Source organism: Dendropsophus ebraccatus, chromosome 8 (genome assembly GCF_027789765.1).
Source record: "Dendropsophus ebraccatus isolate aDenEbr1 chromosome 8, aDenEbr1.pat, whole genome shotgun sequence".
In the NCBI taxonomy this organism is placed as follows: domain Eukaryota; kingdom Metazoa; phylum Chordata; class Amphibia; order Anura; family Hylidae; genus Dendropsophus; species Dendropsophus ebraccatus.
Window position 1 is genome coordinate 69,643,500 of NC_091461.1, and position 27,270 is coordinate 69,670,769.

Sequence of the window (27,270 nt, forward strand, 5' to 3'; positions counted from 1 at the left end):
TTTGACCTGACAAGCCGATACTGGAAAGTCCCTGTAGCCACAGAAGACAGGGAGAAGACTGAGTTTACCACTCCCATAGGCCTGAGATCACAGGTATGCCCTTTGGGTTATGCAAAGCCCCTGCCATGTTCCAGTGCCTTATGGAAAGGGGGCTAGGCCACGTCAATTTCCAGATTGTCTTCCTATACCTTTACTCTCAAAGCTACCAAGACCACCTGACAGAGGTCTTCTAAGTGTTGACACAGCATGGCCTGAAGATCAACACTTCTAAATGTCACATCCTAAGGCTATGTTCACACAACGTACATTTTCTATTAGCCACGGCCGTTGTTGCCGATTTGCAATAACGGCCATGATTAATAGAATATTTAAATTGTGCTGCAGTCTATAGAATCCCAGCCGGAGTGTATAGACATAGTATACGCTCCGGGCGGGATCCCTAGTGGCCGCATTGAAAACTGACAGTTTTGTGCTGTACGGCCGTTGTCTCACGTACAGTAGTGTGAACGTGGCCTAAAACCCCATGTCAACTATCTGGGACACATCATATGTGCTGCAGGAATCCAACCTGACCCTGTGAAGACTGCAGTCGTGAACAACTGGCCAGCCCTAAAGACTGTCAAAGAGTTCAGAAGCTTCTTCGATTCACAGGCTATTACCGCCGCTTCATACCACACTTTGCACAAATTGCCTCACCACTTACTAAATTACTGTGTGGTTGTCCCAAGGAGAGTCCTAACAAGAGACTCTCCATTGACTTACAGGAAGAACAGGAAGAGACCTTTCAAGCATTTACGCAGCCACCCATCTTGGCGTACTCTGATTACAACCAGCTAGTCAAGCTGTACAGGTCCCATTGCTTGCCATCGGTGTCCTGACGCTCTCCTAACTGCAACGTCACGTACCCAGCTGCGTGATTATCTGCTCAGCCGATTAGTGACTGGGGCTGGACAGCCCTCCAGTCACTGACTGGCTCAGCGGGCAACCACTTAGCCAGGCTGTGACATTAAAGCTAGAAGAGCTGGGTATGTAACGTACCCGGTTACAAGTAGAAGATGACAGCCAGCAGGCGGGACCTGGGAGTGGTGCAACAGAGGCATGGGGATGGGTGAGTTTACTTGTTTATTATTTTCTTACACCCACCACCTGCCTTTTTTCATTTTTGTGGGACTTCCTCTTTAATCATTACGGCTTGTGCATGGAACCTGGCTAGTGCCCGATGTATCCAAAGTAACTGCGTCTGCATGCCGCTCCGGAGACAACAGTCAAAAATAAAAATAAAAAATTGGATTTTTTTTCTTAATTTTTTGTTCATTAAATATGTAAAAAAAATATTATCGGATCTAGCATGACTATTTACTAAGTGCCTTGTAAATTAATTGCTTTTATTATAGTTTACATTACTGCAATTGTATATTGTACTTTTCCCATTTGGTGGAACATGACATTAATAACTAACCTGCATAAGCCATAAAGAATAGACCAGTTCCTGCTAGGGCATATGGTTTTGAGTCATGTGGCAATCTCTGGAGGAGCTTTGACTTATTCAGCGTTAATTACAGAGGTAATAATACTACTCTCACTTCTCTGCTACTTCATTGGAAGGTGTGTTATTACACCGAACACTTAAAATTAAGTTGGCACTGGAAAAGATAGTCCATTAAAATATGTTCTTTTTCATAACCATTTTCATGTAACTGAAGAATCCTTATTTTCAATACGTCCAGTCATGACAGCACCACCTGGAGATTGATCCCATTAGTCCTAATAGGAACAGGAAGCACAGAGAAGTTAAAATAGGCCCCTCCCCGGGCAAGCCTCAGTGTTTTTCCTGTTCCTATCAGGACTAGCACGGAGTTGTTACTCTCCTGGTCCAGGGGGCTGGCAGACTGGATCAGTGTATACTTGCCAGGCAGGCCGGGTCGGTCCTCCGGGGTCCCCCGTCTACTCTCCTGCACCGGATCGTGGACGTCCTTGCTGCCTTCCGGTCCCGAAAATACCCTGCTGCCGCGCTCCAGGAGTTTAAGCAGCAGGGGTGCAGCATGGACGCTGCAGCCAGTCCTCGGGCGCACATGGTGTTTCCCCTGGTCTCTTCCGGTCCCGGCGACGTGAGCAGCGTCTGACGTCACGCGCACGTGGCCGCATGGAATGCTGGGACCGGAAGCTCCTCCCCCAAGATGGCGGCGCCCATCGGAAGCGTACAGAGGATGAGGAGGGCGGGGATGTGCTCGTTGGCGCCACGTTCAACCAGCTGATCTGGGGTCTGTTACTTAGGTAAGCTTGGCTCACTTGTTTATTGCTTGTCAGCATGGAAGGAGCCCGCTCTGACTCTGCGGAGCATGAGTCCTCTGGTAGCCCAGTGAGTACCTGTCCCCTGGGGGGGTTCATTTACTTTTTAATATAAATAAGCTTACTGGGTCCTTCTCTATCCCCTTTAGGGAGACAAGGACCCCCATGGAAAGCACAAGCTTATAACAAGGAGATGTCCCATGTGTAACATCAAACTATCTGACAGCTATGATAAACCCCTCTGCAGATCCTGCACTGCCAGAGTGGTTCAGCAGGAGTCCCCCTCCTTAATACAGCAACTAAAAGACGCCATCAACGAGGAAGTTAGATCCTCGGTCTCAGCAGCCCTGACTAATCAACCTGCACCTATACCTATATCTGAGCCCCCTGCCAAAAGAGCTAGGCTCATCATTATATCGGACTCTGATTCTGAGGATGTCGAGTCTGCGGTGGTTAGTGTGGAAGGATCTTCGCAGCAGACTCGGGATCCTCCGGTTGAAGAGGCAAAAAAGTTTTATTTTTCACTCGAAGATACAGACATTTTACTTAATGCTGTGAGGAAAGCTATGGACATTACGGACATAGAAGAACAAATTACCAAACAAGATGCTATGTTTGCAGGCCTTAGACCTAAAAGGAAACGTGCCTTTCCCGTCCATGAAAGTATCAAAAATATGATCTTGGACGAATGGAAAGATCCAGAAAAACGATTATTTATCCCCAAAGAATTCAGGTCTAGGTTCCCCTTCGAAGAAGAGGACACTAAGCTATGGCTTGAATCTCCAAAAATAGACATCCAGGTCGCTAAGGTTGTTAAAAAGACATCCCTCCCCTTTGAGGATGCTTCCCAATTAAAGGATCCTATTGACCGTAAGATGGACAGTCTATTGCGCAGATCCTGGGATGCCTCAGCTGCCGCAATAAATCCTAACATTGCTGCCACTACAGTGGCCAGGTCCCTTTTTCTTTGGTTGGAAGAATTAGAAAAACGTATTGAAGATAAGACCCCCAGAGAAGATTTGCTCTCCTCTGTTCCCATGCTTAAGTTAGCTACGGCTTACCTGGTGGATATTTCAGCTGAGTCAGTCCGGTTTGCAGCCAAGGCTGCAGCCTTAACCAACTCCTCTAGGAGAGCCCTATGGTTAAAAAGTTGGCAAGGGGATAACCTTTCAAAGACTAAACTTTGTGCTATTCCTTTCGAAGGTACCCAGGTTTTCGGCTCGGTCCTGGATACTATCCTTCAACAGGCAGCGGACAAGAAAAAGGATTTTCCTAAAGACAGCATTCCTAAGAAGAAAGGAAATTTTCGTCCCTACTCGCAAAACCAGAGCAGATCTTACAGGGGTAAAGGTAAAACCGGTAGGTGGAGATACCCCAAAGGAGGAAAGGGGAGAGAGTTCTTACTCAATCCCAGTTCCTCCGATAAGAAACAGTGACGCCATCCCTGTGGGGGGGAGACTTTCCCATTACTACCACCAATGGGAAAACATTACAAAAAATCCATACATTTTAAACACCATCGAGAGAGGTTACAGAATAGATTTTTCCGACTCCCCTCCACAAATATATTGTATTACCTCTCTAGACTCGGAAAAGTTGAACAGTCAGCTCTGGAATGGCATCCTGGATCTGATAGATCTTCAGGCGGTCATACCAGTTCCTCAAATAGAGGAAAAACAAGGACACTATTCCAGATTGTTTCTGATTCAGAAACCGAATGGATCCTTCAGGACCATAATCAATTTAAAACCCTTGAACCATGCTATCGCTTACAAAAGGTTCAAAATGGAGACTTTAAAAACGGCGATTCCTCTAATTCCCAAGGGAGCATGGTTAGCCACCTTGGACCTGAAGGACGCGTATTTTCATGTGCCAATATACGAACCCCACCAAAAGTACCTAAGATTTGCCATAGTCCACAACCTACAAACACTTCACTACCAGTTCAAAGCTCTGCCTTTCGGGATAGCAACAGCACCTCGAATATTTACAAAAATAATGGTAGAGGTGGTGGCACATCTCAGAATAAAAGGGGTCATAATCATTCCATACCCGGACGATCTACTGTTGATATCCCACACAAGGGACCAACTAGTAAAAGACATCAATTTAACTATCTCTTGTCTCCAAACCCTAGGCTGGATCATCAATGTGGAAAAATCCAATCTCGTCCCATCCCATTCAAAAAAATTCCTAGGGATGATTCTGGACACAGAACGGCAGATGACCTTTCTACCTCCAGCAAAAGTCGTCTCACTCCAGGAAAAATTCAAGGCGTTTACAAGGAAAAGGTCAGTCACAATCCGAGAAGCGATGTCTCTTCTAGGCTCCATGGTGTTTTGTATGCAGGCCGTTCCCTGGTGTCAAAGCCATTCCAGAACTCTTCAATCACAAATACTAAGAGTATGGGACCGGTCTCCACTGTCCCTAGACAAGAAGATGTCAGTGTCACCACAGGTAAAGAGGTCGCTAAAGTGGTGGTGTCAAGAAACAAACCTAAACAAAGGTTGTCTATGGTTCCCTCAACAGATAGTAGCTCTGACAACGGACGCAATCAGGTGGGGCTGGGGAGCCCACATTCAAGACCTCCCGTTTCAAGGGAAATGGGGAGAACTGACTCGACAGAACTCGTCCAACTTCCACGAGTTAAAGGCAGTATACAAAGCGTTAAAAGCAGCAAAAGATCATCCCGTGTCAACAACATGTAAAAGTTTACTCCGACAACGCCACGACAGTAGCCTTCATAAATCACCAAGGGGGGACAGATACAGACCTCTTCAGTTTCTAGCGAGAAAGATCTTCGTCTGGGCAGAACTCCATCTAGCATCCTTGTCCGCAGTTCACCTCAAAGGCTCTCAAAACACCGTAGCCGACTTCCTAAGCCACCAAGAGATACACACCGGGGAGTGGAGCCTGAACCCAGAAGTATTCCAGACCCTGATCTCAAAGTGGGGGGTTCCAGAAGTGGACCTGCTCGCCACCCGGAAAAACACAAAAGTGAAAAAGTTCTTCTCGTTAAATCCCAAAGATATGCCAGAAGCAGTGGATGCCTTAAACCAACGGTGGACATTCAACCTAGCTTATGCATTCCCTCCACTTCCTCTGGTAGCAAGGGCGCTACAGAAAATACTGTCAGGTCAGTCTCGAGTGATATTCGTGGCCCCCCTGTGGCCAAAAAGAAGCTGGTTCTCTCTTCTTCAGCATCTTCGTCTAGAGGGTCCATTCCGCCTTCCTCTAAGAGACGATCTCCTTCTACAGGGCCCTCTAAGACATCCGGGTCTACAACAACTACATCTGTCAGCATGGCTGTTGAGAAGTCCTACCTTGCCAACAAAGGTCTCTCATCCAAGGTAATTGACACGATGCTGAAGAGTAAGAAAGAAGTAACTTCCTCCATATACCTTAAATACTGGAGAAAGTTTTCTTCCTGGTGTGGAGATAACCCACCTGACCCAATGAATCCAAATTTTCCACAAATTTTGGATTTTTTGCAGGACGGCCTAGACAAAGGACTTGCATGCAGTACTCTTAAAGTTCAGGTGGCAGCGCTAGGCTGTTTTTTTGACACTCCCATCGCAGATCACAGGTGGATTAGGAGGTTTTTTAAAGCAGTAAGCAGAATCAAACCTAAAATATCAAACCTAACACCACCTTGGGATTTAAACCTGGTACTGTAAAGTCTCACACAAAAACCTTACAAACCTCTGGAAGAAGCGTCCATAAAACATATCTCACTAAAGACGACTTTCTTAATTGCGATTACATCAGCAAGGCGGGTTTGTGAGATACAGGCTCTTTCGTCCCAGGAACCTTACCTTACAGTCTTAGATGACAGAATCATCCTTAAACTCGACCCTTCTTTTCTTCCGAAAGTTGTCACTAACTTTCATCGATCACAGGACATAATCTTACCTTCTTTTTGTGATTCACCAAAAAATACGAAGGAAAGGACCTTCCATACCCTGGACGTACGCAGATCTGTAATTGCCTATTTACAAGCCACCAAAGAATGGAGAGTAGACTCAAACCTTCTTTTACAATTTCAAGGGCCTAACAAAGGGAAAAAGGCATCCAAGGCTTCCATTGCTAGATGGATGAAATCTACAATTGCTGAAGCCTATAAATTAGCAGGTAAAGAAGTACCGGAAAATTTGAGAGCTCATTCTACTAGAGCAATATCGGTCTCCTGGGCTGAGAAGTCATCAGCATCGTTGGAGCAGATATGTCGAGCGGCAACGTGGGCGACACCACATACCTTCTTTCGTCACTACAAGCTCAATGTAGCATCGTCTCAAGACTTAGCATTTGGACGTAAAGTGCTACATGCTGTGGTCCCTCCCTAAATAAGGTAATCTGGTATATCTCCAGGTGGTGCTGTCATGACTGGACGTATTGAAAAGTGGGAATTATATCTTACCGATAATTCATTTTTCAGGAGTCCATCATGACAGCACCCGATTATTGCCCGCCCTTTTTTGGTTGTATTGTTGGCTATGTGGATAGTAATTTATAAAACACTGAGGCTTGCCCGGGGAGGGGCCTATTTTAACTTCTCTGTGCTTCCTGTTCCTATTAGGACTAATGGGATCAATCTCCAGGTGGTGCTGTCATGATGGACTCCTGAAAAATGAATTATCGGTAAGATATAATTCCCACTTTGTTGCCCTAATGGAGTATACAAGTTTACCACTACTCCTTGAAATAAACTCTGAGCTGATCTTCTTTTAGCAATCAGGCATTGTGCATTTTAAATACATTTTTATTTTATGAATTGGCTTTCATTTTTGTGCACATAAAAACGCTAAGATAACTGATCAAGTTAATTCACCCATTTTTCTTAAGCTAATAACACTCAGTATGCAGCGTTTTCATGAAAAGCCCATATAACTTGCATGAAAAATATATAAATCTGTAAGGTATACTTGAAAATAAATTTTCTGTATATGATGGAATACATACATTCTTTTTCTTTTACTTAGAAAAATAATTTACTATTTGTGTTTGATTTAGATCACATGGGAATGTAATATTTAAAATTTGCACACAAAAAAGAAAGAACGAAAAATAGCTATAAAGTTCTACAAACAAACCTTTTCTAACCTATTTAGCATAAGCTGACACTTTTGTTGGGTACGTACAGTAAGTTAACAAACAATAATAATTTGGGAGTGTAATTAATTCAGAGATAAAGTATGACAGGGCTATGTTCACAAACAGTAAAATAATATAAAAATAAGGCCGTATAATAGGGGAAAAAAATTGACAGATTTTAAATGTGTTACATTAAACTTTATGGGAAAGTGTCTATCAGTGAACTCATTGTAAAAACAAACATTTTTAACAATATGTGCACAGAACAACTGATGATTTTTTTCCCTTATTTTGTGGCTGCTCATTTTTATTTTACTGTTTGTGAAAATAACCTTAAGGCTTTGTTCCCACACAGTATTTTTGCTCAGTATTTTGCAACCAAAATAATGAGTGGATTGAAAACACAGAAAGGCTATGTTTACACACTGATGAAATTAAGTGGATGGCCGTCACTTGACGACAAATAATGGCAACAGTCTTTGCTTTGAAATAATGGCAACTATTTGCCATTAAAGGACCGCCATCTACTCAATTTCAACAGTGTGAGGATGAAAGCAGTTCTCTGACCTTCAGAAAATTTGTTGTTTATTTCAACTAAAAATGAGGCAGTTTGGTGCACTGGGGGTGGGGCTGTCCCTGCCGGCCTGCCACTTTTGATGAATATTGGGACAGCGCTCTGCACTGATGTCATTTCAGCACTCATCTGGTGTTAAGTAGAAAACAACTTTTATTTAACTTGGCTTAAAAATTGGCAACTTTTTCATACTGTTTTACATCTAGTTAATTAAAAATCCTTTGTATTTTGGTGTTTTTTTTTCTTTCAAATCAACTGCATTCAGAAAGTTATATAGATTTGTAATTTACTACTATTTAAAAATATAAAGTCTTCCAGTAGTTATCAGCTGCTGTATGTTCTGCAGGAAATGGTGAATTTTTTCCAGTCTGACACAATGCTCTCTGCTGCCACCTCTGTCATTGTCAGGAACTGTCCAAAGAAGAAAAGTTTTTCTATGGGGATTTGCTACTTGCCACAGGTTTTGACACAGATAGAGGTGGAAGCAGAGCAGGGCCGTTTCTAGCAGCCCTACTGCACCCCCTCTCAGGACCGTGCTCAGCACCTGTGAGGCCTCCGCCACCTCACGCACATGTCTTCTCCCTCCAGCAGGTGCAGTGATATTAAGTCTTTGCGTCTGCTGGAGGATCTGTACTGTTCCTTGCAGGCTAGAAGAGAATATAAGAAGAGAGAGGGACCCACTGTTTGCCTGGATAAGGTGAATATAATGGTGTTGTTGTTTTTTGTGTCTGTTTGGTAATCCAGGGGGGGCGTATTACTATGGGGAAGAGCACAGGGGGTAGTATTACTATGTGGTAGAGCATGGGGGTGGATTATTACTATGATGACTTAACGGGGGTATAATTACTAAGGGGCAAAGCACAGGGGGATAATTACTATAGGGCAGAGCACAGGGGGGTTTATTACTATGAGGACAGCACAGGGGGGATTATTACTATGAGAGTGCAGCACAGGGAGGGATTGTTACTATGGGGGCAGCACAGAGGGATTATTACTATGGGGACAGCACAGGGAGGGTATTACTGTGGGGGTGCAGCAGAGGGGAGATTATTACTATGAGGGTTGCACTGGGGGATTATTACTATGGGGACAGCATGGGGGGAATTATTACTTTGGGGACAGCACAGGGGGATTATTACTATGCGGCAGAGTACAGGGAGCATTATTACTATGGGAACAGCACAGGGGACATTATTACTATATAGAAGGACAAAGGAGGGCATTATTACTATATGGGACTACAGCAGGGGTCATTATTACTATATGGGAGCACAGTACAAGCATTTTACTCTTGCTTTTTTTCTGTTTCACCCCTTTTCTGCTACTTCTGTTTATATTTGCTCTCCTGGCTCCTGTCCTCTGGACTGGTTTAGTTTTTTTCACTACTAGCTGATTTTGTCCTGATGTGGTCTCTGGGTGCTGAAAAAGCTAGATGACAATTCTACACCCTCCAAGGTAGTTTTTGGCCTTATGACTTACGTCTTTATTCTATCATTTCACTCTTCAGAGGTAACATGTTTTACTACTGTAGCTGGCAAGTCTTTCTGGTCTAAAGTCACAGTGGTAGCATTATATTTTGACAACGAGGTAGTTCTTTGGGTCATTCTATTGTCTGATCAGACCCCTAGTTACCATTAAATAATTAGAAGCCCAAAATTTTGGATCATATTTGTAATCTAGTGGATCAAATACATTGGCTTAACCAGCTGGATCCTGGATCATGCAGATGGTTCAACTTTAGCTTCAGGAAATAACTCTTAGGGGATGCCTGCCTCAATGTTCCTGACATTTGGCCTATCCTGTATGAGAGCTGAAAAACTGCAATCTGCAATCTGTTTACTCGAGCTCATCAGGCAAGTGGGATTAATCCTTTCTCTATTACAGGAGGATTCTCAGGTTTGACTGCAGTCCAACCTGCCCCGGCGTCTTACCAACGATGTCAGGCCCGGCGCTATCAGGCTGTCCTCCATTTTGTGAGCCTGGGTGAACAGAGCCACAGTGGGCAGGAGCTCCTCTGGACCATCAGGGAGGATATATATGAATGGCTGACCCCACATCAACTAACAGTGGGAAAAGTTGGAGCCCACAATGGAAGGAACATTCTCTCTGCAGTGCAGCAGGGAGAGCTGAGTCATACACCTTGTATGACACATGTGATAAACCTCATAGTGCACAGGTTTCTTCGAACATTTCCTGCCATTTGTTGATCCCTTTTGTGGACGCGACTCACTGTTTGTTAGCAGGCATGACTATGGGAACAACGAAATCTTCCCATTCGTCCATGTTCTGGAAAGTGCGCATAACAACATCATCAGCGAGGATTCCCAGGCCACCACTCCAAGACTGAACATCCTCCTCCATCAATTGTCTGTTCTCAACCATACTGGCCTGGGTGCAATCAGGTACTGCCTCTTCCTCCTCCTCAAATAGTCTGTTCTTAACCATACTGTCCTGGGTGCAATCAAGTGGTGCAACCTCCTCCAATAGTCTCTTCTCAACCATACTGGGCGCAATCAAGTGCTGCTGCCTCCTTCTCCTCTGTCAATTCTCTGTTCTCAACCATACTGGGTCCAATACAGTACTATTACTGCTGCTGGTTCCACTGTCAAATGTCTGTTTTCCACCCTTCTGGGTCCTATGTCCTGTGTCCCGTAATCACACCTTGGCTAATTTTTTTTTTCACTATTTTTGCACTTCGATTTTTTCCACTTTTTTCATTGTAATAGCAACTGCAACTAAACGAATCTATACCCTATCAGACTCCAACTATTGTAGCTGCAATTATTTAGCCGCTATAGCAAGGTTCATTTTAGGTTCGGTTCATACGAATCCGAACTTCATGAAAGTTTTTCCGAATCAAACCAAACCAAACATTTCAAAAGGTCGCTCATCCCTAGACAACATACATCTAACTCTCAGTGTTTGGAGAAGTTGGATGACACCATAGCCTGTATGAATGTTTGAATTTTTAGGTTCAGTTGAACGTTGTCGAACCCGAACTTTGGGCAAGTCCGCTCAACACAACTCAAAAGCTTTCAGCTGAAAACTGTTGAATAAAATCTACTAAATGAATGTTTAGTTGTGCTTCTTTGTATTGTTGCATCCACTGCCTGACAATATGACCAATCATACAGAAATCATATGCATTTCTAGAAGCTTAAGAAAGTTTAGAAGCAAAGTTAGATATTCTCATTTTAAATTGGTACGGAATATGATCCATCTCAAAAGGACTATAATTCTTTTTTGTAGCTCAAGCATGAAGATACTGTTACAGTAAGCCATATATTATTAATGACTCAAAGTACCTTAGTAATGTGTTTTCCATATCTAGGAACAAGACATCTCGGAGAAAAACATCATGACTACAACAGCAAGACATTATTGCATAATAGAACACTTAGTAGTCTGATATGAGCATTTTCATGAACTAGGAAGTAACTGTTCCTTGAAAGTACTATATGTTATATTCTTTTGCTTTCATAAAAATATTTTTCATTTAGATATTTAAAAAGAAGAGGCTTAAAGTCTTATTTTATACATAAGAAACCCTAAATAAAATGCAAAGTCATATTCATAAAACTAGACTAATAAATCTAAAAGAGATCTGAACCATTTGTTTCTCTCCTGCTGGACTGGGCGCGGTTGTATTGTAGTTACTTGCATAATAGTTTGCCCAGAGGGTGGCTGTGAAGGAGCATCAATGCATACAGTATCTAGCACTGTAACTCCTCTATTCCAAGGATCAAATCTATTCTGGGTTCTGCTTTGCTCCATAACTCCCCATATGGGGGCAACTCTCTGGCAGGACCAAAATATTTATGTACTGTACATATAACAATATGGGGGACATTTATTAAGGGCGTTGTACCTATATTTTTTTTTGTGAATATATAGTTTTTGCGCCCATTTTTTGGACTAAGTTCTATTTATGAACCAGTATTTAATGGGTGAATACTTTTCAGATGTAATTTTTTAAAAAATCTGGCTGTTTTGAGTATTCACCCAAAAGTTTGCATAATATGTGATTTGTGCCTAATTTATCATTTAATTACACCAACAGGTAAAGGCATATGTCTCGTCAGCAGCAGATTATTATTATTTTTTTTTTTCAGATTATTCTGTGAATATACTGTGGTTATTTTTCACTAATTTATGAATATTTGTTACATTAGCCCTATTCAGCTGGGTAAAAAAACAAATGCATTGAAGTCAATAGAATGACAGACGTCCAATGCACACACACTGTATTGAATATCGGACGTTATCACATCGGACGTCAAAATAGTGATCATGACAATTATTTTCAAACGTTTTTTTGCAAACAGCGGACGTTTTTTAATAGTTGTCCACACACAGTTTTTTTTATTTTTCTCCGTTCTTTCTCCGTTTTTACGATTAAATTCAATGGACTTTTTAATTAAGCCACACCCAAAGGCCAATTAGTAACCCCAAACTAGAATAATGGACCAACAGCCGTCATTGCAAGGGGAGGCCAGACAGCTTAAAAAAAAACGTGTGAACATAGCTATTGAATGATTTAAGGGTGGGAATCAGGTGCACTCACACATTCTGCTGCTCTTTCAACATTATCATCTTTTTGCTTTTTATTATTACAGATCAAGTCAAGAAAGTGGTATTCTGGAAGAACTTTGGCGCATTAAAGCGTCACTGTCATTACAAAAAACTTTTGACACGTTATAGAGACATAGAGACATGTCAAAAGTTTGGATTGGTCCGAATCTGAGTGCTCCAAGTCCAAAACTCTTTTTTCTAATACAGAGCCGAGAGTGGACACGCTGCAGAGCCTCTTCTCTCGGCTTATTCTTCCAATCAATACGAGTCTGAAAACTCAGACCCGGACTGATCAAAACTTTTGACATGTCTCTATGACATGTCAAATGTTTTTTGTAACGACAGTTACACTTTAAGTTTTAGCTTAGCTATCTAGTGCCACATACAGTATGCGTACAATGTGTAGTTTTATGAATATGTACATACATCATTGTTTTTACTGAACATGTCCCCTAATGATTTGTAAATTATCTGACAAGAGAAAACAAGGTGGGACTAAATAAGGGAGCTGGCATGATGCATGAACGTGAGATAGGCAAGCCTCCATATAGCAGGGCACTTTTTTAAGGTGGTACCTTTTATATACTGTACATTACCTGTTGATGGCTAAATAATATAAGAGAATACATGGGGTTGTCCAACAAAAATCTTTTTCTTTTAAATCAACTGGTGTCAGAAAGTTATATAGATCTGTAATTCACTTTTATTAAAAAATCTCAAGTCTTTCCATACTTATCAGGAAATGTTGTTTTATTTACAGTCTGACACTGCTCTCTGCTGACATCTCTGGCAGAGACAGGAACTCTATCTCGTTTTTTTATAAATCCCCATAGAAAACCTCTCCTGCTCTGGGCAGTTCCTGTCTTGGCCAGAGATGTCAGCAGAGAGCACTGTGTCAGACTGAAAATAAAACAACATTTCCTTCAGGACATACAGCAGCTAATAAGTATGGGAAGACTTGAGATTTTTAAATAGAAGTAAATTACAAATCTATATAACTTTCTGACACCAGTTGATTTGAAAGAAAAAAGATTTTCGCTGGACAACCCCTTTAATTAACCTCTTAACGACGCATGACGGGTATACCCATCATGCGGCCGTTAAGAGTAAACAGAGAGGGCTCCCGGCGTGAGCCCTCTCTGCAGCGCGCGGTCCCCGGTTGCTAAGCGCAGCCAGGGACCGCGTGTATTAGCCGGCACGGCCGATCGCCGCGGCCGGCTAATTAACTATTCAAATGCCACTGTCATAGCTGACAGCTGCATTTGAATAGCAGCTGTGCCCCCTCTCCCTGGTGTCCAGTGGGGGATCCCCCCCCCGCGATGCGATCGTGGAGGGGAGATCCGTTCTAATGAGCCGGCCGGGGCTCAGCGTCGGAATGACGCTGATCCCGGCTCGGCAATCTATTCAGATGGTCTGCAGCAGACCATTATAATAGAGCACCGATCTGATGGATCATTGCTCTATTATATACACAGGATTGATCTCAATGGGAGATCAGTTCTGTGTATATAGAAGTCCCCCAGGGGGCTTCATATTACTGTAAGGGAAAGTTAAAAAAAAAGTGTTTTTATTAATAAAAAATCCCCTCCCCTAATAAAAGTCTGAATCACCCCCCTTTTCCCATTTTACAAATAAAAATAAATAAATAAATAAACATGTTTTTATCACCGCGTGCGTAATTGCCCGAACTATTAATTAATCACATTACTGATCTCGCACGGTAAACGGTGTAAGCGCAAAAAAGTCCCAAAGTGCAAAATTGTGCATTTTTGGTCGCATCAAATCCAGAAAAAATGAAATATAAAGCGATCAAAAAGTTGCATATGCGCAATCAAGCTACCGATAGAAAGAACACATCATGGCGCAAAAAATGACACCTGACACAGCCCCATAGACCAAAGGATAAAAGCGCTATAAGCCTGGGAATAGAGCGATTTTAAGGAACGTATATTTGTTAACAATGGTTTGAATTTTTTACAGGCCATCAGATACAATAAAAGTTATACATGTTATATATCGTTTTAATCGTAATGAATTGAGGAACATATATAACAACTAAGTTTTTACCATAGGACACACGGCGTAAAAATGAAGCCCCCCCAAAGAAAAATAATTGTTTTTTTTTTTCAATTTCACTGCGCATATAATTTTTTTCTGGTTTCGCAGCATATTTTATGGAAAAATTCAGCCTGTCATTGCGAAGTACAATTAGTGACGCAAAAAATAAGGGCTCATGTGGGTCTGTAGGTGTAAAATGCAAGTGCTATGGCCTTTTAAGCACATGGAGGAAAAAACGAAAACGCAAAAACGAAAGTTAGCACGGTCCTTAAAGGGTTAAGGCAATAAGAATGGGCATTTTTAAGTTAACTGAATTAGCCATCTGAATTAACAAACTTATATTTCTTTGAACTGAACATGAAAAATACATAAAAATTTATTCTTTGAAAAATCATCAACATCAAGAATAAAATAAAATCAGCTGACAAATTGCTGGAATTTGTCGATATTTTTATGTAGCAATCCTATCACTCAATAAGATGTATACTATCATCTGCCATTTTTTCCAAACTTACAAAGGTAATTTCTTTACGTAGTGATGAATTCAGCAGAAGTAATGCCCCCATTTGTCATGATTGCACATTGTTGTATGTTCTATCCAATTTCCTTATGAATCCTATTATCATCGTTTTCAATTTCCAAATTGGATCAAACTGATGATATCATCACCTAAAAATGCAAGATGGGAACATTGTTCATGTGATATTGTGAAAACTTTCAAACAGAGGTTTTTGCTTACACATTTAACAGTTTGTAAAGCATGCATTTCAAGAGCACAAAAATAATAAAGTTCTATACTGACCAGAATGCAAGGAAAAGTATAGTACAATTTCACAAAAAAATCTTTAACCCATGTAGATGAAATAGGTAGTTACCAGTTTTTAGTTACGTAAAATGCCATCATGTAAATAATAATAAGTGTTAAAGCCTGGAATGCCTCTTTAATTTGTTCAAGTGCATTGGAATGGATATATATATAATTATATATACCATAACCCTTTTGCAAGCAGGGTGTCTTTTGGTTCCAACCTCACTAATCTTCAATGCCTTCAATAGAATGTTGATGTGAACTCTGTACAATGCAGGAGTGTCTTTCTCTTCTGTCAAGGGTTGACTTGGGAAGCCCCCATTTATGCTTAGTAACCTCCCTTCACAAGATAAAACAACTAAGCATATTCATTTTCTTGTAAAGGGAAGGAAATATATAACCAAAACCGTATCTCATCCCTTACTATTATCTGCATGACCCTCTTACCCTGGCTCTTGGCCAATCAATCTTTAGCTCTGCATAATAGCAAGATGTGTTGTAGTCCAGTGCACTTCAAGAAAATAAGTTCTAATACTTTCTGTTTTGAGTCTCTGTTTCCTAGCTGCAGCATATTCTACATCTATTTAACTGCCTGCTCATGTGGCCACTAAGAAGCACACTACTTGGCACCTATTAACACATATATTCTTACACATTCTATTATCAACAAACCCTCTGGTTATTACATACAACACACTAATGCCTAATTGTTGTTATGGTGTACAATACATAGTAAATAAATAAATATTCCCCATTAAAATATAAATGTGTGTGTTTAAAATACCCCAACATTTCAAAATATATACACTTAAAATATTCCTAGGCAAAATTAGAGAGGCATAATAGAGGCACCAAACAATACATCAAACATTATAAAGGAATCAAACGATACATTAACAAAACACTGCAAACCAAGTTCAGATTGTACGATTGTCTTTCAGTTAAAACAAGTTCAGACTTGTCTTCTAGCTAAATAGTCCTAGACATCACATGATAGTTATACCTCTAATATGTAAATAAAATATTACTATGCAGATGCTGCCTTTGTGGTTGATGTTGAAGCTTAGGTATGGATCCAAAACCCTTATTACACAAGAGGGAGCAGGGGCGCATGTCAAGGAGAAGATGCAGATTGACCTGTTCTTCCTGGAGTACACCTGCCGTATCCTTCACTTACTCAAGGGGCAGGTGGGGGGTGGGAGGTGTAGATTTATGCAGCCGCCACAGGTCAGGCATAAGTCAGGTCGGATTCACTAAGAAGCATTAATCCGGTAGGGCAGTTGGGGGCAGGGCCAAATTTAAGACTTGCAAGCTGGTCTTCATGAATGTCCCCTAATAAGTTTAACTTTATGCCAAAAAAGAAACTCTGTACTACTATGTGTACTTAGAAATCATAGAGACACTGCAAGCCCCACTTCTGGGGTATGGAGGAATGTAATGCAATAATGGCACAGGTAGCTCAACTATAATTGTCTCACCAAGAAAAGTTGTCTAGCATATTCAGTATTGCTTTTGTCTGTTTGTCTATCTATCATGAAACAAAAAATCCATGGCACTCAATCAAATAATTAAGTATCAGGTGCCGGTCCCAGCATGAAGGGTCCACTTGTGTGATTGATTGAGCTACCTGGGCAGGGCTTCACAGCCGCAGCCCCACTTATCCCCGCCCACAATTCCACAAGAAGCCCCACCCCTCTGTGACATCTTCGGTGCATAAGCCTTGTCCCTTCAGTGGCCATTGGTGTGGGCCGACCAGAAGGGGGTGGGGGCCTAGACCTTTAGGCCCCCAGATTCAATTACCTAGAGGGGGAGAGACCTATGGGTGATGATGACATTGATGATGATGATGATGATGATGATGATAATAACATTTGTGTACAAAAACAAATTACCTACAAATTGTAATACGATCACACTGGTAAAGTTACAGATACAATTGCTTCTGTTTCTGTGAAACCAGTTGAAAAGTGACTTTTTGTTTTGCACTTTCTTTTGTCACATTTGTAAACAAATGGCAACTATTCTCATGGAATTGATTAGGGTAATCTTCAACCAGAACGGATAGTATTTTTTGCCTCTAACTCATTTTACAGAGTAGTCTTCTAAAAGTACAGAGCAAAAATGTATACATAGAAATTACTGCAGCATTTTATATGATATTTCACCAAGCACAGTATTGCTTTATTTCTGCCTGGAGTCACGATCTTATATAAATTTCTGAAATATATGCATGACCATAAAAAAAACAAAATAACATTTTTTTTACTTCAATTCCCCTGAAAGTACTGTAACATATGCTGTACTCATTCAACTATTTTATTTTTAAACAGCATTTGTCTGTGTGTCCTACTTTGCTTCTGATCGCTTTCATCTGAGCTTGAAATTAAAAATGAATAGAGGTCAATATGTGCTGTAGGTGTCAAAGGCTATGATGCTTTGCTCCCTCTTTTAAGCAAACTACATTTCTCATTGTGATAGTGAGTAAGTGGTCACTTGGCTTAATTTGACAGCATGTCTCCCCAGAACTTCCCTTGAGTCTTCTCAGGCTTGCCAGAGTCTCAGTTATTTGGCATGCACTTAGTAGTTGCTGTGTCTGTCCATATTTCATTTTGGCACTTGTTCTTTCTAAACTCAAGTCTATACATTTGCTATTTTTCCAGTCTCTTTTACAAGAGGGAACAATTCATTTGCACTCAGAAAGGGCTTAGACGGCAATTACAAAAATGGAAGTGAAGTTCCATCTTAAGGCTATGTTCACACTAAGTATATTTCAGTCAGTATTGTTGTCCTCATATTGCAACCAAAACCAGGAATGGATTAAAAACACTGAAAGGATCTGTTCACACAATGTTGAAATTGAGTGGATGGCCGCCATTTAATGGCAAATATTTGCTGTTATTTTAAAACAACGGTTGTTGTGTTGAAATAATGGCCGTTATTTACTGTTATATGGCGGCCATCCACTCAATTTCAACATTGTGTGGACAGATCCTTTCTGTGTTTTTAATCCACTCCTGGTTTTGGTTGCAATATGAGGACCACAATACTGACTGAAATATACGTAGTGTGAACCCAGCCTAAAAAACACAAGGGGAGATAAATGAAAAAAGCTTGCATACTTGTTATTAGGCGCTTAGCTTAGGAAAAATTCTTTCTCCCCCCGCGCCTGATTTATGATGGTGAGAACTTAAACCAGCTCCAGATTCAGACACCCCTCAGTAACTCTGATATGGGTCAAGGGGGCAGAGAGTGCGGCACACAGGTACGCTGACCTCGAGAAATCCCCCTTAAAGTGAATGTACCATCAGGCCTGGGCTGAAGCACTGGAGGCGGGCTGACCCACCCCCAGTGGGAAGAAACCCCACCCCTCTAGCATACAGCTCCATTGATTCTAATGGAGCATTGTAATAGAGGGGAGGGGTTTCCTCCCACTGTGGGTGGGTCAACCAGCCTCCAGTGCTTCAGCCCAGGCCTGATGGTAGATTCGCTTTAAATCATTTCTATGAGCAATCATACATATCTATGTGTGGCACATGCCCAACTTGTTCCCATAGATACATAAAAGATGTTAGGATAACAGTTTTCCACTTTGAAGCTCCTCGCAATACTGTCTGACCTTTTTACACATTATTCCCTTCAATTAAAATATTTGCAAAGTTATTTACTAAGTTTTAAACTTTCTGTTCATATGAAAAAGAAAAGAATAGAAATGAAGGAAAGAGAGAAAAATCAAGAAACTGAATAAATCAGGCTTATCAGAGCACCAAAATAAACACCAATATCTGTCCTCTGGGTTCCCAAAAAGCTAAAATAATGTAATATAATAATAAAATGCAAAACAACATTCATACATAATCATTCCATCATAAAACACCGCTAGGACCCTGGCGGTCGATAATATACAATCACAATAAAAGCTGTGTTAGCAATAGTAATGAAAAACTCTGTTGGGTTGAATCGCTGGTCTCAGGCAACACAATATTAAAGTCTCATATCCATTCAGCCAAAAAAACAATCATGGCAGGGCTAAGTTCACAGACTAATATGTGTTTTTCAAAAATGTTTGTATTTAGATCATAATCATTCACATGTGTAATACTGGCATATTGCACGCCTCTCACCAGACTCCTAGCGTTCTCATCAATGCTCCAGTAAGCGCAGTCTCATCTTATAGTCAGTGCTGTACACAGTGGAGGTGGTCTCCGCAATGGATGTTGAAGAGAGTGGTAGACTTCCAGTGTGCACATATATCAAACTCTTTGCCCATAGTGAGAGAGAAATTGGATGCGGCGTGTGCATCTCTGCCTATGATACCACAGAAAAATGCTCTATTAGGACATATTTACATGGCATAAGAGTCTTTGAAAAGATTGTCCCAACTGGTATTGCAGTATCGGCTGGATGATCTTTCACGCTGCAGAGTTCTGATGCGGGCGCATCCGTGCGCGCCTGCATCAGAACTCCCCACAGTACATTATGAAGCTTGTGGCCCCAGCCGTTCACTTCATAGTGTGCACTGATATGGTTTTCTACGGCCGCAATTCACTGAATAGCGGCTGCAGAAAACTGACATGTCAGTTCTTTGCGGTGCTGCAAGGGATTCCGACCGGAGCCTTTACTATGTGTATACGCTCCGGCCGGGATCCCATAGACGGCTGAGCAACGTGTCTATTCTTAAAAAGTACAGCTGTTGTTGCCGATTGCAACAACGGCCGTACTTTTACGAAAAGATATGTTGTGTGAACATAGCCACGTATAGTAAGAGGAGTCGAAGAGGCTTTTCTGTGCTCCTGAAGTGCAACAACCTGTAACACCTACTTGTTCCCCCTCCCATACCTAACCCTGCTATGAACTTCCTGCTGTCAATCAAGGAGAGAGAAGACATTCCAGTTTGCTGCATATCAGGATCTTTAAGAAGCTTCTTTAAATCTTTGTACCAGGAGGATAAAGTGATTTCTCTACATCCTGGAAGCTCAGACAAATATATGAAATGTACAATGTGTCTCCTTGACCTAACAGCTATCTAACAGTGTCAGCAGTTTGCAATGTGAATTATAGCTGACAGATTCCCTTTAAAAAGTGATTCAATCAGTTATGCAATACCTAAAAGGAAAAGCAATACTCAGGGTTCATGTGACCAGGCTTGTGCTGTGCTCAGATAAAGAGTATAAATCTGGTGACAGATTCTTTTTAAAAACTGCTGTAGATCTTCTTGTATGAGAGCTATAAGAATCAGCCAATGTCCATTCTGAAATGTGTAGGCTTCTGGAACATGTGCAGAGCATTATGTTTTTAAAGTTTGAACAATAATGATGAACTTAATAGATATGTGTCTTTTGTTAAAGAAAACAAGGATACAGGGGAAAAAAAGAAAGAAAGAAAGAAAGAAAGAAGAGACATTTGCAGGGTTGGGTTAAAGTGTCCCCCCCCCCCCAAAGACGACAATCCACCGGATAGCTAATAAGTAAAGGACTGATCTATCTTTGTCTGGCAAGTACTAACTGCTAGGGCATGATATATATGCTAGGCTACCACAATAATAATGTTATCGCAAAGTAACGTAAATTTGTTTTAATAAAAGTTAGTCCTTGAGCTCTGATTACAGAAATTCAAGCTGCATAAACATATTCTATATAATCTATAGTTTTTCATTTATGTAAAATGTATAGAATCCATTTCTAATTAAAGCTGTTGTTTAAGTTTTTTTTAAAAATTACCATTTTACAGACCCTAGACACAATGCATGCAAAAAAAAGACGCTGTTTATAGAAAAAAAAAACAGCCACATTTTCCCATTCTGATACAACTAATTTAATCATTTTTCTCTGAACACTGCTATGTATTATTAGATAAATCCAGCTTTAAAGAGTGTAAAATAATTTGTTGAAATGGTTAAAACTTTAACATTTTTCAACTTAATTATGCTGAACAAAGGTTAAAAGCATTACGGTTAAATACCATTTATGTTATATTACTTCCTATTAACCAGAAAACCAATACCTATAATTAGGACATCTAGGTAGTGGCTGATAAATCTCTGTAAATTACCTAAATAGTGTTATCAAATATTAAAATGGTTTACAAACAGCTAAAGGAAGAGGACTACAAAAACTTTATTGCAATATACCCAAAGCCATTCATACTGCAGAAGCGGTAGAGATGACAAAGAACATCTGCTCTATAATGTATAGTCGAATTTATGTGAACGTCAGCAGTTTACCTGGAACATCAATACACAAAACATAGTGATGTTTAATACCCTGTTTCCTGGCCCTCCTTTGAGGCAGGCACTTACAATCAATAATGGTCCAGTAGTTCCAAATCACAGCCCTGGCAGGTCACTGAATACAAAATTGGAAAAAGTTATTGCAAAAGATTGAGATGGAAATGTTCTATTTTTTTTACCCATTGACTTTCTATTTTAAAATGACAATGACAGCTCAGGTACAACCGGATAGGTAAAAACATATGAATTGATTTTAATGGAAAAAGTTTGGGACCACGATTCAGGGTATATTAATATTTCTGTATCCCATTTAACCTGGAGGAAATGTCATTTGTGCATGTTAAAGTGCTGGATGACAGCCATCTAAAATTCAGCTCTCATGCTGCTTTGTTATACAAGAGCAAGCAAGAAAGTAAGAATTCCATTAAAAAATATTGTTATACCTATTGATAGAGCATTATCGCTGCACTGTGTTCACCACACTTGAGATTATTTTAACTTCTTAAGTGGCTGTGCAACATGAGTGACAGGATGCATTAAGAAGGCTCTGTAAATATATAGTCTTTAACTTGCAATGTAAAAAGTTTATTTCTTCACTGAAACAGAATCTAAAATGAGCTAGTTGACTTCAATGTGGTAAATATAAAAGTACTCACTTCTTTTAACATTAACAACCTTACAGGGCTCTAACAAATCAGTTATATAAGTTTCATCCCAAAGACCTCATCCACAAGGACTGGCTTACATATTACCGTTGTGTACATATGGGGCTTTTGGATTACAGTGTAGGTCCATATAGATTTGACCCAGCCGTAAGACATCAATCTATAGGCTTGTCCATGAAATAAATAACTGAACTATACAGTATGCAATAAATTTTGCGCAACCAATTTATTTGTGAAGGCCACAGATATTTGTCACAGAAAAGCCCAAGCAATGTCCACTACCAGCACTTGATCAGCTCATATGTTCCATACAAATAAACCCAAACAGCTATCAATAGAAAAACCATAGTGCTATATACGGAGTTCTCTTGATTCTGGCTAGCTTAGGTTATCCAATATGTGGGCCAATTTTGTGTACTGTACATAGTACAGACTGCTGCTGTTAGTGGGGGAGTTACAGAAGGACAATATAGGGGAACATGTCACAAAGCATGGGGTTATTGAATAGTGTGTTTTCGTCAGGTTATAGATTATTGGAAGGGGTTGGTGACAACTTAGCAGTTAGGTGAAAGACCCTTCAAAGTTATTTTAGTGACTTAGGGCCCTATTCCACCGGACGATTATCGTTAGCATAATCGTTAACGATTAACGATCTCAAACGACCGCTATTGCGAAAGACCTGAAAACGTTCACTCATTTCCATGGAACGATAATCGTTACTTATGATCGTAATTGCGATCGTTTCTTCTTCCGTATTTCTTCGCTATTGCGTTCGTATCTATTGCGAACGACCGAACGATGTCTTATTCAATGCGAACGATTTGCGAACGTTTTGCGAAAGAGCAACGATAAAAATAGGTCCAGGTCTTATAAAGCGATCAACGATTTCTCGTTCGGTCGTTAATCGTTACTGCATTTCAACCGAACGATTATCATTTAGATTCGAACGATTTAACGATAATCTGAACGATAATCGTCCGGTGGAATAGGGCCCTTGGTCTATAAAATTAGGGCAAGGACATCAAATGCACTATTTTTCCGAAATATTAACTGCACCACTTCCTACAGCAGAGAAGCATTGGGAGGTAGGGTAGGTAATTAAATGGCTTAAGAGGTGGCACAGGAAAGAGGAGTTCAGGTTCTTGGCCAACTTCTGTGCTGGCAACAGACTCTACAGTATGGGTTGTCTGGCTTGAAATGTGATGCACACCTGGGCTTTTTAAAATGATATATGGGAAACTAGAGAGCAGTTTAAAATAGGCAATAGTGGAGAGGGCAACTAGGTACATAGGGGGTAGGATGTGTAGACAGAAAAAATTGAAAGAGAGGAGAGGATTGGAATAGTCTATGGGGATAATTTCAAGATACTTAAAATAACCACAAATCTCTAAATAGTAAGTTAATTTAAGAGGCTTGACACAACTGATATAGAATTTCCATTTCATAAAAGGATGGTGTATTGCTGTGTATTGCTGTGGTGCCGGTCTGACCTCTGCGATTTTTCTGGGACTCTTATTAGTCCATAACTATCTTATCAGTGGCTGTCTGACACCCAGGACATCCAATGATCAGCTGATTGAAGTGCTGCTGCAGTCTCTTCACTTCCTGTGGCGGCATGATGTCCTGCTCATATTGCTGAACTATTATTGTCATATCACTGTCATATGAAATGGCTCCCCATATCATCTTACCAGCAGATGTGGCAATTTGTCACTCCATAGCAGAGGGATAACCATAAATGGCTGGGCCCCATAGCAAACTTTTGATTCCCCCCCAACTGCGAGGCTGTGAAGTATAGCCATGACTGCAAACACTCGTCAGTAGCACTTGCAGTTAAAGGGATATTTAAAGGACCCAGGAGGCCCGCTTAGCCACCGGGGGCTGCAAATAATGTTCTCTCAAGGGGCCCAATCTACTGCAGGGCAGGCCACTGGGTCCCCTGATGCGGCAGGCCCCATAGCAGGTGCTATGACTGCTACAGTGGTAGTTACACTCCTGCTCCATAATGAGGCTTCTATACTAGAATACAGCCATTGTCGGATCCTAAACAGAATTTGGATTAATCACTAAAGATGATATGGTTCCAGCGTGTAGTAGTCCAGGTTTCTTGTCCACTACTGCAAAAGAAGGCAATGGTGGCTGGCTGTTAATGACTGGACACATAATGGGTGTCATGGCACTAAAGTTTCTTCAATTAACACCTGAAATTTTTCCAGGCAAAGACAGGGGTGTGTAATGACGGAGCTATCTGTGAAAACCCCCTTTAATAGCAATGGACATTCTGACCTTTTCATGCAAGCCCCTACTCAACAAAATTTGGGCAGTTTTGTTCCATCTTCTACATGCTAAAATGTAAAATGTTCTGCTCAATGCAATCTACCATAATTTACTATGAAACCAAGCAGTAAATTGCAACATCTCTTTCTCTGTACATCTATATCTACTCTCTAGCTTAGTACCATTAATCATTTTTCTGCAGGAAGAGAGGAAGAACTATAATGCAAATGTGGGACAAGACAATCACTACTAAAATGAACCTCTTTCTGGATCATCAGATTTGCAGAATATACTGTAGCATAATCTTTCGAATGATATAAATGGAGGATGAGCACATTAAGCAAACTGCTGATTTGCTACATTAAGCATTACAGCAAATACTTTTACATAGAAGCTTGTGATGGAAAAGTGCTGTATAAGTTTATTTATGACGTATGAGATCTGCTAGAAGGAGAGGATTTAAAGATTATTTCAGAATGAAAAAAGTAATGTTGGGTTATGAATCAGAGAGCAGAACAGAGAAGCAGCAGCAGGACTCGGGCCTAGATAATGTTCTCCCAATTTAATTAAAAGTCTTTAAGATACCGTAGGAAGCAAAATCTATCCCAGCTATCAAAGTGATAAAAGTACTGCAATTTCACTTCAACTAACACATCCGTCTCATGAATCTCACAGCAATAAAACCTTTGGGATTGGTGTCTCTCTCTCGGTTTTATTTTTCTCCTTAAATTCTTGCTTGCAAACATTATCATTACTATCCTCCTTGTTACAAAATAAGCTGATAAGAATGCTTCCTTATGTGAACAGATGAAGCTGTTCTAATGAATGGAATAGCCTGTCAAGCAATTGTGCTTCCACAGTCAGTCTTTGTTTCAGCCACTCCACCGGTCTAAGGGTATATTCACACGGGCGGGCTCGCAGCGAGATTCTCGCTGCGAGCCCCGCAGGTCCTGTCAGTTCCCATAAACTACATACTTGCTGCGGTCTAAACGACCGCAGCGAGTATGTAATTATACCGCGCTTAACCCCTTCTACTCCCGCCGGCTCCCCCGCTGTAAGCAGCATACTTTACCTGTCCGTGCTGCACGGGTCCGGCGTCCTGCTCTCCCGCCCGGCCAATCAGTGGCTGCGGCTGGGCAACACACTAATTGGCCGGACGGGAGAGCAGGACGCCGGACCCGTGCAGCAAGGACAGGTAATGTATGCTGCTTACAGCGGAGGAGCCGGCGGGAGTAGAAGGGGTTAAGCGCGGTATAATTACATACTCGCTGCGGTCGTTTAGACCGCAGCAAGTATGTACTTTATGGGAACTGACAGGACCTGCCGGGCTCGCAGCGAGAATCTCGCTGCGAGCCCGCCCGTGTGAATATACCCTAAAGGAATATAGGCTCTTCATCCTTAAGGGTAGCTTCACACACACAGTATCGCAGCAGATTTGATCTAGTTAACTGAACACAGCATCAAATCTGCACCATCAGATCTGCTGCGAATCTTTTACGTGTGAATGCACCCTAAGGGTATGTTCACACTGAGGAAAAGATCCGGAAATTCCGAGAAGAATCCCTGCCGTGGATTCTGCTCAGAATTCCGTCTGCCTCAGTGTCTCAATGATAAGTATAGTCACCTCTGCTCTCTGCGACTCTCCGCTGAAAGAATTGACATGATGAAGCTAACAGGCAGGGGGGAAAGCCAAGGGTCAATACTAGAATATAGGACAAAATAAAAACAAAATCCAATAGCTGAATCAAAGAAAGCAGGATCAAACCCGGGCAACTAAAGCAGAAAAAAGGCAAAGGATGGTTTAACAATCCAAGGTCAACACTAGTAAGACAAGTGAGTGTTCATTTATAAAAAAAAAAAAACCATAACAGAAATCATACAGTAATTCACAAGCACCTTGGGTAGAATACAAGATCTACATGGTTCATCAACCAATTCTCCTTGCCACTGTCTGTATGACAATTGCCTGAATAGCTGTGAATAATGTCCACATCCTGGCCAGACCTTCTGCAAGCAACACCAGTATGGTAGTAACTGGAAGAAGCTGTGGGAATACAGGCAGGTTACAGCAGCTCAATTATTCACATTTTTGCATGTTACTCTTCAAGAGAGAGCATTGTGTTCAATAGATGCTGCAGCTGATACTAAGCAGGGGCTCAGACAACATGCTTATAGGGAGAGGGATAGTTGGGTTGGGTAACTGAGCAGGGGCTCACAAAAGCAGGCAACAGCACAAAACTACAGTTCCTATCACCTCTTGCTTTTCTGTCTTCTCAGCTTGACAAAGGAGGAGAAGAAAGAAAAATCTCACACATTCCCAGAAAGCACTCAGAGAGTATTGTGATGAGTTTTGTTATCACCCTTTAAAGGGGGTTTTCAACTCTAACTTTCTTCTTGGTTATAAACTCTCAAAGGCACTATGGTTAATTGATTAGTTTACTATTATTAAAGAGAATGTGTCATTGGAAAATTACTCAATCTTTACATAATGTTTTTTATGTTAAATATATTTCTAAAGAATTCTTGATGACGTTTTATTTATTTTTCCATTTTTCTATCTATATTATAAAATTATCCTGAGATTTAGCAGTTTTCACTCTCACCACTGGGGTTAAAACTAAGCTGAGACTTCCTTTTCTCTCTGTGGTGATAAGAGGAGGCTGCTGTAAAGTGATCTATACAGCATTGCAGCAACATGTGACAACAGTAA